At 43.7% G+C, this 16,578-nt stretch overlaps 1 protein-coding gene across 5 annotated transcripts in view; it reads right to left on the bottom strand.

Annotated features, from left to right (window-relative positions):
• The window catches only part of LOC131663385 (probable Na(+)/H(+) antiporter nhx-9), a 1,718,187-nt gene that overhangs the window by 297,859 nt on the left and 1,403,750 nt on the right, over positions 1-16,578 (bottom strand). The window lies entirely within an intron of this gene.

Raw genomic sequence — 16,578 nt, 5'->3', positions numbered from 1 at the left:
TGCAGCTATATGCCGACAACGAAACCGGCCCAACTCTTGCCTGGCTGCTGGCTGCTTAGCTGCACGAGGAGAGACGGCTATGCGACTGCGGTCACTAATTTCTCTTTCTTCAAAATTGCGGCCGGTCGCTAATGCGTGCGTCGCATCACTGTCGCGAGTGAGTGAGAGCCGGCTTCTCACGCCTTCTCCCACCACTCGCCTAATCGGCGGCACGCGGCAATGCCCGTCGCGACAAGTGCCGCGCGCCAAGCCCAACCACCGAACTGCATGCTACTTCTCTCTTTCTCTCTCTCTCTCTCTCACACTCTCAATACTCGTGCGTTGTTGCCTCTGGCCTCGCCTTCTGCTCTCGGGTGTTGCTGGAATAAAGAAGGAGGCATCAGGCACGTGAAATTTAACGTGCGTTTGATGCCAGCCGTGTGCCTTCGCCTGGGAGAGATGACGCAGGCATACACGGTGTAGGCTATGACCAGCCTACACCGTCACAAGTGTTTATTTAAAATTTAACGAATGTGTAACGACACGTTACAGCTGCAGTTACCAAATATACTAAATTTATTTATAGGTGTGGAACGAAGGTCTGAGATGCAAGTTTTAACTCGAACTCTTACGAACTACTCGCTGCGATGCTTTGCGGGTTTTGATAGCTGCCAAATTACGTTAAATTTCCGATATTTACAATTTTAAGGAGGTTTTGCTTGCTTCATCGTAATTTTCAGAGTAAGACTTTTTAGTTTGTCATCTGTCTGAGAGTCTATGAGAGTGCGATAACTTTTGCTGACGTACATAGAATTTGAGTTTCTTTAAGAGCTTTAGTTTTAGAATTTGAGAAAGGAATTTGTGAGGCGTCGTAAGAAGTAAGAATAATTTCGCTAGCTTAAGTTTTCTTGTCTTAATAAAATCAATATATCGATAGTGCATATAGATTATTATGCTTTTAAATAAACCTATCGAGGTGATAGCGCCTAAAGGTTATTATGCACTTAGCATTACTTGTTAGGTTTAAACTGAAAGGTAGACGAAATAGGTCAACCTGTTTTAGGTTTGAAACTTGTGGGTCGTATATTTAAAACTCGTGGGTTATAGTGTTATGGGGCTTTGAGGTAGAGATTATTAGGTCGTATATTTAAAACTTGTGGGTTATATTATAATGTTCGGGATTTTTAACTTGTGGTGGGATTTTGAACTTTTACACACAGGTCATGCCGATTTAATTTGTCGAAAATCAAATTTTATATCTTTATGCGTTTACTGATATTCTGGTATACAAAAATCTTCATTAAAGCCTATAATAGTATTTTTCTTGCAATTTTAAGTTAGAACATTTGACGTATTTGAGGTTAGAGCTGAAATTCTGATATTGTATTTAGGAAAATACTTTGTCATGATGCGTCATCACAGGAAAACTTACACTACCTTATGTTAGCCCCGCTCCAGCTAAAAATGCGGCCGAACAGCTATTGCCGCATACACCCGCCCATGCATGTCCAGATCTCGCGACCTATGGTCTCCCAAAGTCTTCCCGACCGATATGCACGATCCTTAAGCCCGCGTACAACCCCTCGCACATTCACGACCCGGTCCGACACTCCCCCAGAAAGCTGGAAGCCCTTAAAGATTCCAGCTGGGATCAGCTAATCGCAAGCCCCCGTTAACTAAGGCAGACCTGCCTAGACTAAAGTAGGGGCAACCGAGCGCGTGAGAGCGAGCGAAACAATCGATATGAGACCGATCGGACGCGAGTGAGGGGAATCGGTAAGACCAACGAGCGGTAGTTAGACAAGGATAGGCAAGCGACGCTAACGGATTAGCCAATCGTTATCAGCTTAGGGGTAGCTAGACAAATCTTCACAACCAGTAGGGAAATTAGGCGCCAAGACGCGACCAATGATAAAATTACTCGGGCTAGAAATACCGATATAGACGGCGCTGACATCCGGCTTAGCAACAAGCCGACCAATCACTTAATCGTTAAGGGGAGATGAGCAAAGAGAAGCGGCCGAAAAACGCCGCTCCAGTATCCGCTGAGCTTCGAAGCCGACCGGACACCTGAGCTCGAGAAAGCGCGAGTGCAGTAAATAGCAGCAGCAGCAACAATAGCAGTGAATAGCAGCAGCAGCAGCAACAATAGCAGTGAACAGCAGCAGCAGCAACAGCTACAACAACGGCAGGTGCAACAGCAACAGCAGTAGCAGTAGCTACAGCGGCGTTAGCGGCGGTAGCCGCACAGTCACTTTTACCTTAAACAGGCGCCCGAGTAAGTACGCTTATCCCTTTATCTAATCGCGTTTGTTGAACGTCCACGCTTTCGGGAGTGCCGTATGACCTTCGCGCGTCCGACCGATCGCTTGCGCGCGCATTTTCCGTCACTGACCTTTCGGGCGATCTTTGTTTTGTTGCGCCGTTATATCAAACATTGTCTAAACGGCGAATTCTTCGTGTGCGCGCGTCTACTTGCCGTCGATTCGTTGCCTAACCGTATTTGATTTGCCGGTTAATAAACGAGTTTTCTCCGTTTTTCGTGCGGGAAGTAAATTATCTTTGTGCGCATAGTCTACTTGCTAATTTCTTGAAGTGATTTTATCTAATTCTAATACCTACTTTATGTATTTTAGTTGTAGTCTTTCTATTTCCTCATATCTCTTCCATCCCCAGATTTCTGCTCCATACATAATCACGCTTTTCGCCAGAGCATCGAAAAAGGTTCATCCTTAGCTCCCAGTTTTCTCTAAATAGCTTTTCTCCTAGCCCCCATAGCTTTCCGAGTCCCATATTTATTTTCCCTTCTACCATCTTTATCTGCTTTTTATTTCCGTTATTTCTGCTTATCACATATCCTAAGTAGTTGTACTCTTTCACCATCTCTATCTTCTCACCTTCCCATTCGAATTCTTCTTCCTTCCCCTTCCTCCTCCTCTCCTGCATTTCGTCATCTTTGATTTTCCTACATTTAGCTCTAATCCCCTTTCTTCCAGGTACCTTTTTAATTTTTTCAGCATCGCTTTCATTCCACTTTCACTCTTTGCCATCATCACTATATCATCTGCATATCCTAATGTCCATATTTTCTTTCTTCTTATCACTACCGTCCTTCTTGCACCTATTTGATCTTGACTTCGAGGTCGGCGAAGGCAAGATTAAATAGCGTAGTGCTCAAAGGGCACCCTTGCCTTACGCCTTTGTAAGTCGCGAACTTTCCAATTATTTCTCCTCTAACTTTTACCTTACTCCTTGTTTTCTTATATATTTCTTCTTTTCTTTTTCTAATTTTTCTATTTATCCCTTTCTCTTTCATTGTTTCCCATATTTTCTTCCTCTTTATCTTGTCAAAAGCGGCCTTCATGTCGGCAAAGAATACAAACAGTTTTCCTCCTTTTTCCCTTACTTCCTTCCCTATTATTGTTTTTAATATATATATATTGCGTCCATTGTTCCGCTTTTCTTCATAATCCCATCTGCGTATCGCTTAGCGTTTCTTTAACTTCTAGTTCTGTTTCCAGCTTTTTCCTCAGTATTTTCGCATATATTTTATATCCCGTATCCATCAGCGTTATTCCTCTATAGTTTCCTACTTCTTCTTTCCTCCCTTTCTTATATATTGGTACTATTATTCTCTTCCTCCATTCTTCCGGATATCCTTGTCCGTTCCATATTCCGTTTAAGCATTTTGTCATATCTTTTATCAAGCCTTCCGTGCCTTCCACCTACGCTTCATTTCCTATACCATCTTCTCCTGTCGCCTTTTTCTTTTTCATTTTTCTTATTACCTCTTTTGCTTCTCTTTCTTTAATTTCTTCACCTTCCTCTCCTTCGCTGTCTTCGGTTTCTTCCCCTTTGCTTTCTTCCTTTTCTTTCTCTCCCAATTGTTCCTTGAAGTGCTTTATCCATTCCTCTTTTCCTATATTTTCATTTAATCCAATTCTTTTCTTCCTATTGCCATTCACTTTATCCCAGAATTTTCTTCTCTTCTTATCTGTTCTTATTTCTTCTGCCACTCTTTTCCCTTCATCTTCTTTTGCTTTTCTTATTTCCTCTCTGTATTCTCTTTTTGCTTCTAAGTATTTGCCTCTGCCTCCTTCCCCTTTTCTTACCTTATTTAACTCTGCCATCACCCTATCCCTTTTTGCCTTACATTCTTTTCTCCACCAGCTTTTTTTTGATCCTTTTTTTCCTTATCTTCTTTTTTACAACTACGTTCTTCACTCTATTTTTTATATCTTTCCATTTATCTGCTCCCTCTATTACATCTATCCATCTCTGATACTCCCTTATACCTTCTTCGCTCCAGTCGTCTATCATTCTTTCTTCCTCTTCTTTTCTTTCTTCCGCTATTTTGTCTCCCAATTCCACCTCTATTGGTAAGTGGTCCGACTTTATCCTCTCCTTTATTTAAACCCTTTTTATCGCCTCATCACCTTCCTCGTTACCTACTACATTGTCTATCGTTGACATTCCTCTCGCACCTATAGATGTTATTTCTCCCTCTTCATCTCCTTTTCTCCCATTCGTTATCACTAAGCCCATTTCTCCTAGCCATTTTATCATTTCTTGTCCCTCTGCGTTTAACACTTTATCCTTGGCCTTTATTTCTTCTAGGTTTTCTTCTGTCTCCCATTCTCTTCCTTCGTTTCCTGTTCTTGCGTTAAAGTCTCCTCCTATAATTCGCTTAGGTATTCATAGTTTTCATTCTTCTCATGTTGCATATACACCGCTGCTATCATGTATTTCCTCTCTTCGATCTTTATTTCTCCTTCTATTACTTCACTTGTCCTTTCTTTCTTTCATTGAACCTTACTCATCCCTTTCCTCTCTCATATCGCCATTATTCGTCCCCCCATTTCTCTCCCCCTTCCCTTCTTGAGTCTCACCATTCTATGTTATACCTTTTCAGTTGCTTCTCCGCTCCAGTTTTTGCCCCTTGCCTCTTCACCCCGGTTTCGGTTAGCCCTATTACTACTGTGGGCAAAAAGTAAGGTGAATTTTCAATTTAAACTTCGCGGGCTTAACATTTCGGGCTAGTTCTTTTTTTCTTGAGTTGGTAGGACTGCGAATGACATCTGGGACAAATTTCATGTCAATGTCATCATCAGTAATATATTTACGCTTGTGTTTACCAAACGACCAAGAGTGCATGTTTCGATTTTTACAATGTCTGATTTAATTGAGCAAAGAAGTGCCATCAAATTTTGTTTGCGGAATGAAATTTCGGCTGCGGAAACGTTGAGGATGTTGCGGAAGGCCTTTGGTGATTCTACCATGTCGCAGAAAAATGTTTATAAGTGGTACAAAGACTTCAAAGAGGGTCGAGAACGTGTTGATGACTTGGAGCGCTCCGGACGACCATCGACGTCAACAGATGACCAACACGTCAATAAAGTGAAGGAATTAGTGCTCGAAAATCGTCGGTTGACTGTTAGAGACCTTACTGATATGATCGGAATATCAGAAGGATCTGTGAAAACAATTTTGAAAGACCATTTGAGCCTACGAAAAGTCAAATCTCGTTTGGTACCGAAAACGCTCAATTTCTTGCAAAAAAGTCGCCGCGTTGATGTGTGTGAAACAATGCTTTCTGACTATCAGGACAAGCTCAAATGCATGATTACGGGAGATGAGACTTGGATTTATGCTTACGACCCTGAAACAACCGACCAATCAAGCGAATATCGTGCTAAAGGCGAGGCCAGACCGAAAAGAGCACGTCAAAGTCGTTCAAAAATCAAGGTCATGATGACAGTTTTCTTCGATTTTCGTGGTGTGGTGCACTATGAATTCCTTTCACCCGGCCAAACTGTTAATAAGGAATATTATTTGAGCGTTATGCGTCGTTTGCGTGAAGCAATTCGTCTAAAAAGACCAGAATTATGGGCCAACAACTCTTGGTTTTTGCATCACGATAATGCACCATCTCACACTGCACTCGTTCTTCGTGACCATTTCGCCAAAAATTCGACGCATATCGTTCCGCAACCATCGTATTCGCCTGATTTGGCTCCGTGTGACTTCTGGCTATTCCCAAAACTCAAGAGACCACTCCGGGGAACGCGTTTCGAGTCGATTGAGGAGATAAGAGCTGAATCGAAGAAGGCGCTGATGGCTATACCGGAAAGGGACTATTTGGCATGTTTCGAGGATTGGAAAAAACGTTGGCATAAGTGTATTTTATCGGGAGGGGATTACTTCGAAGGGGATGACATTGATGTAGAAGAATAAATAAAGATTTTTCATTTTACAAACAAATACACCTTACTTTTTGCCCACAGTAGTATATTAAATTCCCTAACATATTCCGAGTCATCTTCCTCCATGCTCCGAATCCCCACCACGTTCGAGAATAGTATTTTTACTGCCTTTCTCCCCTCTCTCTCCCTTCTCTTCTCTCTCTCTCTTTTATCCCTATTGTTTTCGAAACCCTTTCACCCCCTTTCCTACCATTTTTCCCTCTCTCTCGCTCCACCACCATTCTTCTTCCTCTGACTTCACCCTGTTATACCACATCTTTACCTCTTTACCTTTACTTCTTATTCTTTCGCTTTCCTTCTTACTTCCTCTCTTATCCTTCTCTGCTTCCACGTCCAGTCCTGATCTATGTATATCTTTTTCTGTGCCAGATTCTTTTTCTTCTTCATAATTCATTCTTTTTGTTCCCATGAAGCGCATCTAATTTGCAACATGTTTTTTCTTCTTTCTCTCCGATCATCTCTCTCCGCTGTTCCTCCTATTCTTTTCAGATTCACTATCTCTCCTTTCATTTCTAGTACCTCCCTTAACCAGACCTCTGCCTCTCCCTTCTTTTCCCATCTTAACTCACCCTCTAAGTCTGTCACTATTATATTGTTTATCTTACTTTCTTTATCCATTTTTTCTCTCATATGCTCTAATTCTTCCTTATTGCCTACTTCTGTTCCTCTGGGCTTCTTATTTCCTCCTTCTATGCTTTTTGTTTTAGTTTCACGTACTCTTCTTCCAACTGGTCCATCCTCTCTCCCCATTTTTCCTGCAGTTTCTTTTCTCTACGTTCTGCTTGTTCCCTTTCTTCTTTCGTCTCTTTCTTTCTTTCTTCTCTCTTTCTCTCTTGTTCTTTCCTAACTTTTCCTATTTCCTTCTCCCATCTTTCTTCTCTTCTTTTCCCCTCTGCCTCCATTCTTTCCATTTTTCCCATTATTTCCTTTGCTCCTCCCATACCTCTCTTAATTCCCTTATATCTGTCCGTATCTTCTCCATTATATCTTCTGCACCTCTACTTTTTCCCACTTCTCTTATCGTGTTGTCCAATCCTTCTCCCCCCTCCCCATCCATCTCGCTTCCCTCGCTCTCACTCTTGCATCTCTCATTTCTCCTCTATTATTCTCCCTCAGCCCCTCTCCGCTCTCTCTTCCCCTCACCACCTTTACTCTTTTCTTCTTTTCCTCCTCTGGGCCTTTCTTATCCAACCTTCCACCTTTATCTCTTAATTTTTCTGTTGTCACAAATCTTTCCATCCTATCCTGTACGCCTTCATTCGACTCTCTATATCTACCCGTGATCCCACCTTTATTTCCTGTCTTACCTTTTCTGTCTCTGCCTTTACTTCTTACCGCCCCTCCTCTCTGCCTGCCCTTCCCGCTTTCTGATTTTCTCTCTTAAACTCAACTTTTATTTATTTTCTTTATTCCTCTCTCTCTGCTTTTTCCTGCTCTTCTCCAGGCCTCTCTCTCTCTCTTCTCCACTCCTCCTCCACCTCCACGCTCTTTTCACCTCTATTTCTCTCACCAAACACTTTTCCTCTTTAACTTTGTCACCAAAACTCGCGCTCACATCCAAGACACGTCCACACTCCCCTCGAGTGAAATCTAATCGTAATTTTATTAATTAGTAATATTCACCGAATTTTCATTTAATTATTAATTTATTTTCAATTATACATTGCATATAAAATAGTCAGTCTATAATCTTTATTTTCAGTAGTCGATATAGCTATTCGAAATATCTGGATGAATTTTTATATGTATTACTATCAACTCCATCGATACCTTCGAGTTCAGATTGCTTCTGTCTATCTTTAATCCATGTAAACAATTTTCGAACATTTATAACGGGACATACAAAGTTAGCTCGATTACCGTAATGATATATACACAACATTTTTAATGGCAAAGATAATTCTCTCAATGGTGAACATCTCATGTTTCTTTCAAGATCCAAAATTTTTCTATAAAAATAAAAAAGTTTCTAATTAATAATGATTATAATTTCTGCCTATGTCACAAAAAATAATATTTTTTGTAGCCATTGTTTATTTTGCAATTCTTTCACATGAATATTTCTAAAATTATGTAAATGATTGTTCAATACACATGGTAAAATTTTATATGGTATAATACCAGATTTCCATAATACGAGGGTGGTCCGATAACTACTTAGCCTACAAAAGAAAACCGAAAACTTTATAAAAGTGGCTTTTTATTTTTAACATAGTCACCTTTTATTTCGATACACCTTTCCCAGCGATGCTCTAATTTAACCCATCTGAAAAATACGTTTCCTCGAGGTCTGCAAAGTAGGCCTCCGTGGCGGCGATTACCTCCTTATTCGACACAAATTTATGCCCGGCGAGCGACTTTTTCAAGTTTGGAAACAAAAAGAAGTCTCACGGGGCTAAATCTGGAGAATACGGTGGATGGGGCAGCAGTTCGTAGCTTAATTCGACTAATTTGGCTATGGCGACGGCGGAGGTGTGAGCCGATGCATTGTTATGGTGGAAGAGCACTTTTTTCTTCGCCAAATAGAGCCGTTTTTCTGCAATTCGAATTTGAATCGGCCCAATCATTCGGCATAGTGCGGCCCTATGACCGTTTTGCCCATCTCTAAGTAGTCGATGTAGATCACACCTAGTGAATCCCAGAAAACGGTGGCTATCACCTTTCCAGGTAACCTTGACTATTGATAATATGCTGCCAAAATTTAAGAAAAGGCTGAAAAAGGACCAAGATACCTTTGCCATGTTCTAATAGCGTCGGCCTTCAATGCCAACAATTCCGCTACTATTACCAAATTATTAAAGGGGAGGGCAAGGGAGGCGATGTGTCGCTCCTAGCAAAGCAGGAAAGAGAAGATGTAGACACAATGATCTTCACACACACACAGTTTTATTAATCAACCATTTATTACAACTGCACTACCTTGAGTACCGACGAAAATACAAAAGTTACCTAATACTAATGATACAAAGACTTACACTAAACGAGATGACCGGCACGTTAGCGCCATATCACCTCATTAACCGGCTCAAATTAAAACTATATAATAAAGAAACGTTGCGCCGGCTCGTGAAAGCCTGGCGCCGCACACAAGCCGCGAAACAATGCCGAGGAAACAGAGAGAGGAAAGAGAGGAGAGAAAACAAAACCTGACCAAATGTGATGACTGCTTGGCAGGTGGGCTGCAGGTGAGTTGGCTGGCGCAAGATGTAGCCCAGTTCTAACGCTGTCACGGCTCTCACACCCTCTCGGTTTCGTGGTAGGAAAAATGGCGACTCCTCAAGACTTCTAGTGCGGCCGATCTCTCAAGCGTGCGTCGATCTAGTGTCGCGAGTGCGTGAGAGTCAACTTCTCACGCCTTCCCCCACCACTATCCTCCTAATCGGCAGCACGCGGCACTGCCCTGTGGGACAAGTGCCGCGCGCCAAGCCTCACCGAACTACATATGATTTCCTTCTCTCTCTCTCTCTCTTACTCTTGATGTTTCTTCCCTTTCGCTTGCTCGCTGCTGCCTCCTCTCTCTCTCTTCTAACCGCAATGCTGGAAAGAATAAAGGCAGGCATCAGACACGTAAAATAACGTGCGTCTGATGCCAGCCGTGCGCCTTCACCTAGGATGGAGAGAGAAGCATACACACGGTGCAGGCCATGACGAGCCTACACCGTCACAACCTTACAGCAGTTACTCGAGAAAGCGCAGGAAGTAGAATCCTACAAGTCTGACGAGCAGTGGAAACCTCCGCCTACTTTAGAACAGAGTATGCTACTCGAAGTCGCCTAAAGACCTAAAGCCAAGGCTGTGAAGCCCAAGATGGCGGTAGCATCGGTGGCATAAAGGCCTATTCCCACCGACGAAGCTGCTCTGGAGAAAGCGTTCCAGAATTTCTTCGACAAGAAGTGGAAGGACCTGGCAGCCGTTAAGGCTAAGAGCTTGCCCCCCCGCTGAAAGCAGAAGAGGCCGGACGACCCTGTCGGCGCAAGATCCGGCCAGCAGCGGTGACTCAAGGGCAGCCTCACGATCTGCGAGCCGGTCTAGCAATAGTAGAGGCCGCGGAGGCAAGCCAAAGAGAGACCGAGGAGCAAATAGCGCCCGGGTGATTACTCCAAAGTCCGATAAGCATAAGGACAAGGAGCCTGGCCCGAACGTAGGCAAAGTTCTATGTTGGGCTGTAGCTGGCTTGGTTACACCAGGATCCGTTGCCCTGAATGCTGCAAGACCACTAAATTGAAAAACCAGTTGGGTAGAGCGTAGAGGAGGATGCTACAACTCAGCCCTCAAACGACGGGACCTTGGAGGCGATTAGCGCTGTATAAGTTGCGTATGCAGTGCCAAGCGTGACAGCTGATTCGATGCTAGCTACGAGCCACTCGAACGCTGGGCTTAGTCATGATGATGAAGGTATCGCATCAAGCGCTCTCGTTGAAGAGCACTCGCGGAGATGACTGAACGTACATGTCGGCCCCTTCTCGTTTAAAGCCTTATATGATATAGGAGCGTCACATACCGATCTTGGTTCCATCGGAGTAGAGATAGCGGCAGCTTGCAACTTAAGGGTGTCATCTTACTCTGAACCAGGAGCAAAAGCAGTCGATGGTCACCACGTGCCCATTTTAGGCAATGTAAAGTTGCTTTTTGAATTAGGAGGAATTAGGCACGATGTGGATGTGCTCATTCTGAAGGATACAGATACGGATTGCACCTTAGGCGGCGACTTTATTCGAGCCTTTTTGGCAAATCTCGATGTGAGAGCTAACACGCTAAAAGTCGAAGGCAGTGAGGACATCACCCTGTTATTCTTTTATCAATGTGAATGGAGAAGATGATGTCGTTCACCTCGCTCGGTATTCAGAAGGTTACCGATAGCGAACGCCAGGAATTAGAGCTGCTTATGCACACTCTCCTCTCGGAATCGGCCGATGAGGTGCTAGGCTGCACAGATGGGATTGAACATAATATCGACGTCGGTGATGCTCGCATTAAACAAAAATACTACCCAGTCTCGCATAAAGTTGAATTGGAAATGCAGGAGCAAATGTATAAGGTGCTTCGCATGGGAGTAATCTGCAGATCTATTAGCGAATGGTCGAGTTTAGTTGTCGCATGATTCGCAAATCAGATGGCTCATACCGCTTTTGCATCGATTTTCAGAAGGTGAATGTGTTGACGCGTGTTTGCGCTTATCCTTTACCATATATGGATGTTATTTTGCATAAAATTCAGCACGCCCACTATTTTAGCGCGCTAGATCTGTCCGGTGCCTTTTGGCAGGTTCCTCTTACGGAGAGAGCCATTCCGATTACTGCATTCAGTAAGCATTTCGTACCTGGAATAGGTTTATTTGAATTTATTCGGATGCCTTTCGGACTTGCGGGAGCTCCCGCTATATTTCAGATGCTGATTGACAAAATAGTCATAACCAAAATAGAGCGTTTTGCCTTTGCGTACCTGGACGACTTGATTTTTGCCACAGGGAACTTCGTCGACCATGTCAAATGGTTCAAGTTCTTCCTTATGCGCATTAGCGACGCACGCCTGGCTGTAATTCGCCTTAAGTCTCGCATCTATATGCAAGAGGTGCGCTACTTGGGCGTGTTGGTTAATAGTGATGGAATCCGTCCGAACACAGATAAATGGTACCTCCGTAAGGTTCGACAAGTGCTGGACGACCCGCGAGCTCACCCCTACTGGAAAGTCGTGAGAGATCGCCTATATATATATACCGTCCTAACCATGTAGTAGACGATTTTCTAGGATGCAACGACGATGCATGGAAGCGCGTCGTGCCACGCAAGCAGCGTGCGCAGATTTTGTCTGAATGCCATGAAGAGCCGACGACAGGCCATCTAGACCGATATAAGATGCATGAGCGCACTGTTCTGCGCTACTACTGACCCAAGATCTATAAAGATGTCGTCCACTACATGCGCCACTGCCAAGTCTGCCAGCATGTCAAAGTCGAGCAGAAGACCCCTGCTGGATTAATGGGCAACCGAATTGTTTCACTTCCATGGAAAATTGTGTCTGGAGACGCTATGGGTCCTTTCCCGCAGTTGACCCAGGAATACGAGCACCTGTTGATATCCCTGGATTTGTTCACTCAATGGATCTAATGTATACCCGTTCGTAAGGCAAACGTAAAAAACCATAAAGCGCGCACTAAGCGACCGGATATGCTGACTCATAGTCAGCTTCAAAGATGTTGCTATCTATCAATTAGCTATGAAAATCTTTAATAGAAGGTAGTTGAGTCTGTTTTAATCTTTTAAAACTATTAACATAGTCATATGGAAAAACGCCTGTTCTCTTCAGTAATTCTATTTGTATTTTCGTATATTTATCTTGAATTTATGCTCTACGATATTTAGTTTGGTTAAGTATGAAGCTAGTTTTTCGAGAGATAATGGCAAAAAATGAAACGAATCAATAAATCGAAAATTAATGGCACTACCGTTCATGTATTTTATGAAAGCTATATATCTTTCCTTATTTTTAGCTAGAACACTTATATTTCATTCAAAATTAATGCTAGTATCTATTTCTTTTATAATAAAATGAGAATCATAGTCAGTAAGGTTATGGAAGATGGATGGGTGCTCTATTGTATGAATCACACCCACAATAGAGAAACGTTAACTTCCGGCGTCCACGTCGTGCCCACTGGAAACGCCAATATCGCGTCGATGCTCTCTGTAGCAGTGCTATAATAGAGACAGTTAACGGAAGCACTGGCTACAGCCGCCAATAGTGGTAGGCAGTAAGGCTGTACACAACCACTCATCAGACAAAACCTACACATCTGACTGACTGTTCGAAAATTCTCTGGGAGCATGAATGAGGGGCCCTATAAACGGGTATTGCCTACGAAAGAGATGGAACCCTATAAACAGGTATTTTTTCCCAAGCGGGTTATGAACGAGGGTGCTCTATAAACAAGCATCTCCTGAATGGATGTGAAACCAGATGACTGACGGATTAGTCGATCAGACACAATGCAGAACTTTACCAGACGGTGGCGAGAGCAATCACGAGAGAGTTTACCCTAGATAGTGTGTGTGTCGACTCTGGAGGGTACAATCGTAAAACCAGTCTAGCACTTCTGGGCAGCCAGTAGTTGGAAGGGGTCGGACCCAGCTCAGCCAGCATGAGAGGCTCGCCCTACATAATGATAAAGCGCCTAATAAGCGCCTAATATTACTCTCTGTTGTAATGCCGATTGACGATCGGAAGGGCCCTTGTTGCAGGGAGGGGGCGGGGGAGGAACGGTCAAGGCCATCGGACTCTAGGCACGCTCGGTCAGGGAGTCTACTAAGGAAAGATTGCAGGACCCACTATACCTGGTAATTAGTTCTGACCACTAACACATAAAACACATAGTAAAATGAAGGAGATGTCTTGCGGACTATCAGACAGAAGGTAGACCCCAACACAGAGAAGGTAGAAGTTCAGACGATTATAAAAACCAAGGACGGTTCTGTATTGATGCGGCTGGAAAAGTCGCAAGGACAGGACTTCCAAAGGACACTTCAGAACGTATTAGGATAGACTGCGACAGTAAAAGACTTAACTTACAGGGTGATGCTAGAGTTTACTGACTTGGACTGCGTCACGACGGTACAGGACATCGCGAACGCGATAAATCGTAAACTAAATACGGACTCGGAACGGGAAGTGCATGTCTTTGCGACAAACGCATATGGGAATGCGCGAGCCGTTTGCGAGTTCGACACGACGGAAGCAACGAGACTGATAGGCAAAGGACGCATTAAAATAAGATGGATGAATTGTTGAGTTCGACTCCGCATTCATCCTCAAAGATGCTTCAACTGCCTCGGGTACGGACATACGCGGAGAGAATGTAAAGGGCCGGACCGAAAGAACTGCTGCATGAAATGCGGATAGACGGGTCACGTGGGTAAGGAGTATAAAAACACTTCTGACTGCTTCCTCTGTAAGGGGATAGAAGGACAGAACCTGGTCCACGTGCCTGGATCAGGCGGGTGCGCCGTATACAGAGCAGCACTGATAAAACTGAAGACGAAACAGAAAAAATGACCCTGACGATACTACAACGCAATGTGAACAGAAGTAGCGTAGCACACATGCTACTCCCTCAAATTGCGACGGAGACGAACGCAGATGTGCTTGTTATAAGCGAACAATACAGGAACAGACCTGAGCCATCGTGGTTCTCTAGCAAATCGAACACGACGGCGGTGTGGGTACGCGGAAACGAAGCAATGCGAGTCACGGCAAGCGGGTCCGTGGCGGACTATGTTTGGGTGAGGGTGGGCACTGTCGTTATCGTCAGTGTATATCTGTCACCTAACTATTCCGCGCTGGAGTATGCCAACAGACTCGCAGATATCGAAGACGCCGTGAGGGATATACCCGGAAATACGATCGTGGCGGGCGATTTTAATGCACGGCCGATTGAGTGGGGTATGCCCACGAGAAACAAACGCGGACGACTGCTACTAGAGATGGCCGCGAGGCTGGAACTAGTAGGGGTGAACGAGAGAAAGACGGCGACATTTAGACGATCGGGGTGGGGTCAATCTATACCACACGTGACCTTGGCCACAGACTACTGACGTGAATAAGAGGATGGAAAGTGATCGAGGAATATACAACCAGTGATCACCAATACGAGGTCTGTCCGGAAAGTATCAGGCTTACATTTATATCTTTGCGCCATAGTGTTGGAGCGACCTTTACCGAACATAAACGTCAACAGTAAAGCCTCACGAATCTATTGGTTACTTACTGACACCTGGCGGACGTATAGTTCATGCGCAGCGTGTCTTTGTTTACAATGCCTTTTTCGTATTCGTCGAATTTTGATATTGTCAAAAATGACTGAAAAACAAGATCAATCAATTTGCATCAAATTTTGCTTTCAACTCGGAAAAACGAGTTCGGAAACTATTGAAATGATGCAAAAGGCCTTCGGAAGCGAGTGTATGAGCAAAACACGAATAAAAGAGTGGTATAAACAGTTCAAGGATAGTCGCACTTCTGTCGATAGTGATTCTCGTTCCGACCGACCTTCGACAACAAAAACCGCAGATAATATTGAGCGGGTGCGACTTGCAATCGAACAAGATCGTCGTATGACTGTGCGACAACTAGAAGAAGACCTTGGGATACCAAAAACTATCATTTCAGAAATTTTAACCGAAAATTTAGGAATGAAACGCGTGTATGCGAAATTCATCCCAAAATTGCTCACAGCAGAGCAGAAGAACATTCGCTTAGAAATCGCTTTGGACAATCTGGACATGGTCAATAATGATGATAATGTGCTTAGAAAAGTTATTACAGGTGATGAATCATGGGTTTATGGTTATGATCCTGAAACAAAACAGCAATCTTCACAGTGGAAGCATTCTGAATCGCCAAGACCAAAAAAAGCACGTCAAAGTCGGAGCAATGTTGATTGTTTTTATCGATTGTGAAGGTGTTGTACATCACGAATATACAGAAACAGGTTAGACAATCAATACAGAATACTACGTTCAAATTTGGAAACGTTTGCGTGATGCAGTAAGAAGAAAACGGCCGCACTTTTGGGAAAGTGGTGACTGGCTTCACCATCACGATAATGTGTCAGCGCATTCATCCAATCTTGTGCAGCAGTTTTTGAGCAAACACAATATCGCATTGCTTCGACAACCTCCATACAGTTCCGACATAGCCCCTTGTGACTTTTGGCTGTTTCCAAAACTAAAAAAACCACTCAAAGGACACCGATTCGATGACAAAACAACGGTTGAAAACAATGCGACGAGTGTACTTAAGGCTATCCCTAAAAGTGAGATCCAGGACTGTTTTGAAAAGTGGAAACATCGATGGAACCGTGTTATTCAATCAAGTGGGGATTACTTTAGAAGATGCCACCTACCAGATGATAAAGAATAACGCCTGCACGAAAATTAGTATAAAGGTTTACCCGATACTTTCCGGACAGACCTCACATATAGTTTACCAAGCTAGAGACGCTACCCCCTCTCCGTGGACCCACACCTAGCCAACATATACTTTACCAAGCTAGAGATGCTACCCCTTCTCCGAGGCCGCACACTTAGCCAGCATATAGCTTACCAAGATATATAGAGACGCTACCCCCTCTTCACGAAAACTCAACACCTTCGTCGGGCGGCCTTTTTATGCCCCAGGACATACATATATCCCTTATACATTGGCGCTACTGAAACGCATCTTCAATGCAAAAGGTACATCGATTGCATGAGGTGCATCAGCATGAGGTCTCAAAATTTATACGTTCAACATAAGGTTTCGCCTTATCGCGATAGCACTGAGAGGTGTCATATTATCTCGA

Source organism: Phymastichus coffea, unplaced genomic scaffold, assembly GCF_024137745.1.
Source record: "Phymastichus coffea isolate CEN01 unplaced genomic scaffold, Cenicafe_Pcof_1.1 PCOF00034, whole genome shotgun sequence".
NCBI classification, from domain to species: domain Eukaryota; kingdom Metazoa; phylum Arthropoda; class Insecta; order Hymenoptera; family Eulophidae; genus Phymastichus; species Phymastichus coffea.
This window is presented reverse-complemented; position numbering and strand designations above follow the sequence as displayed.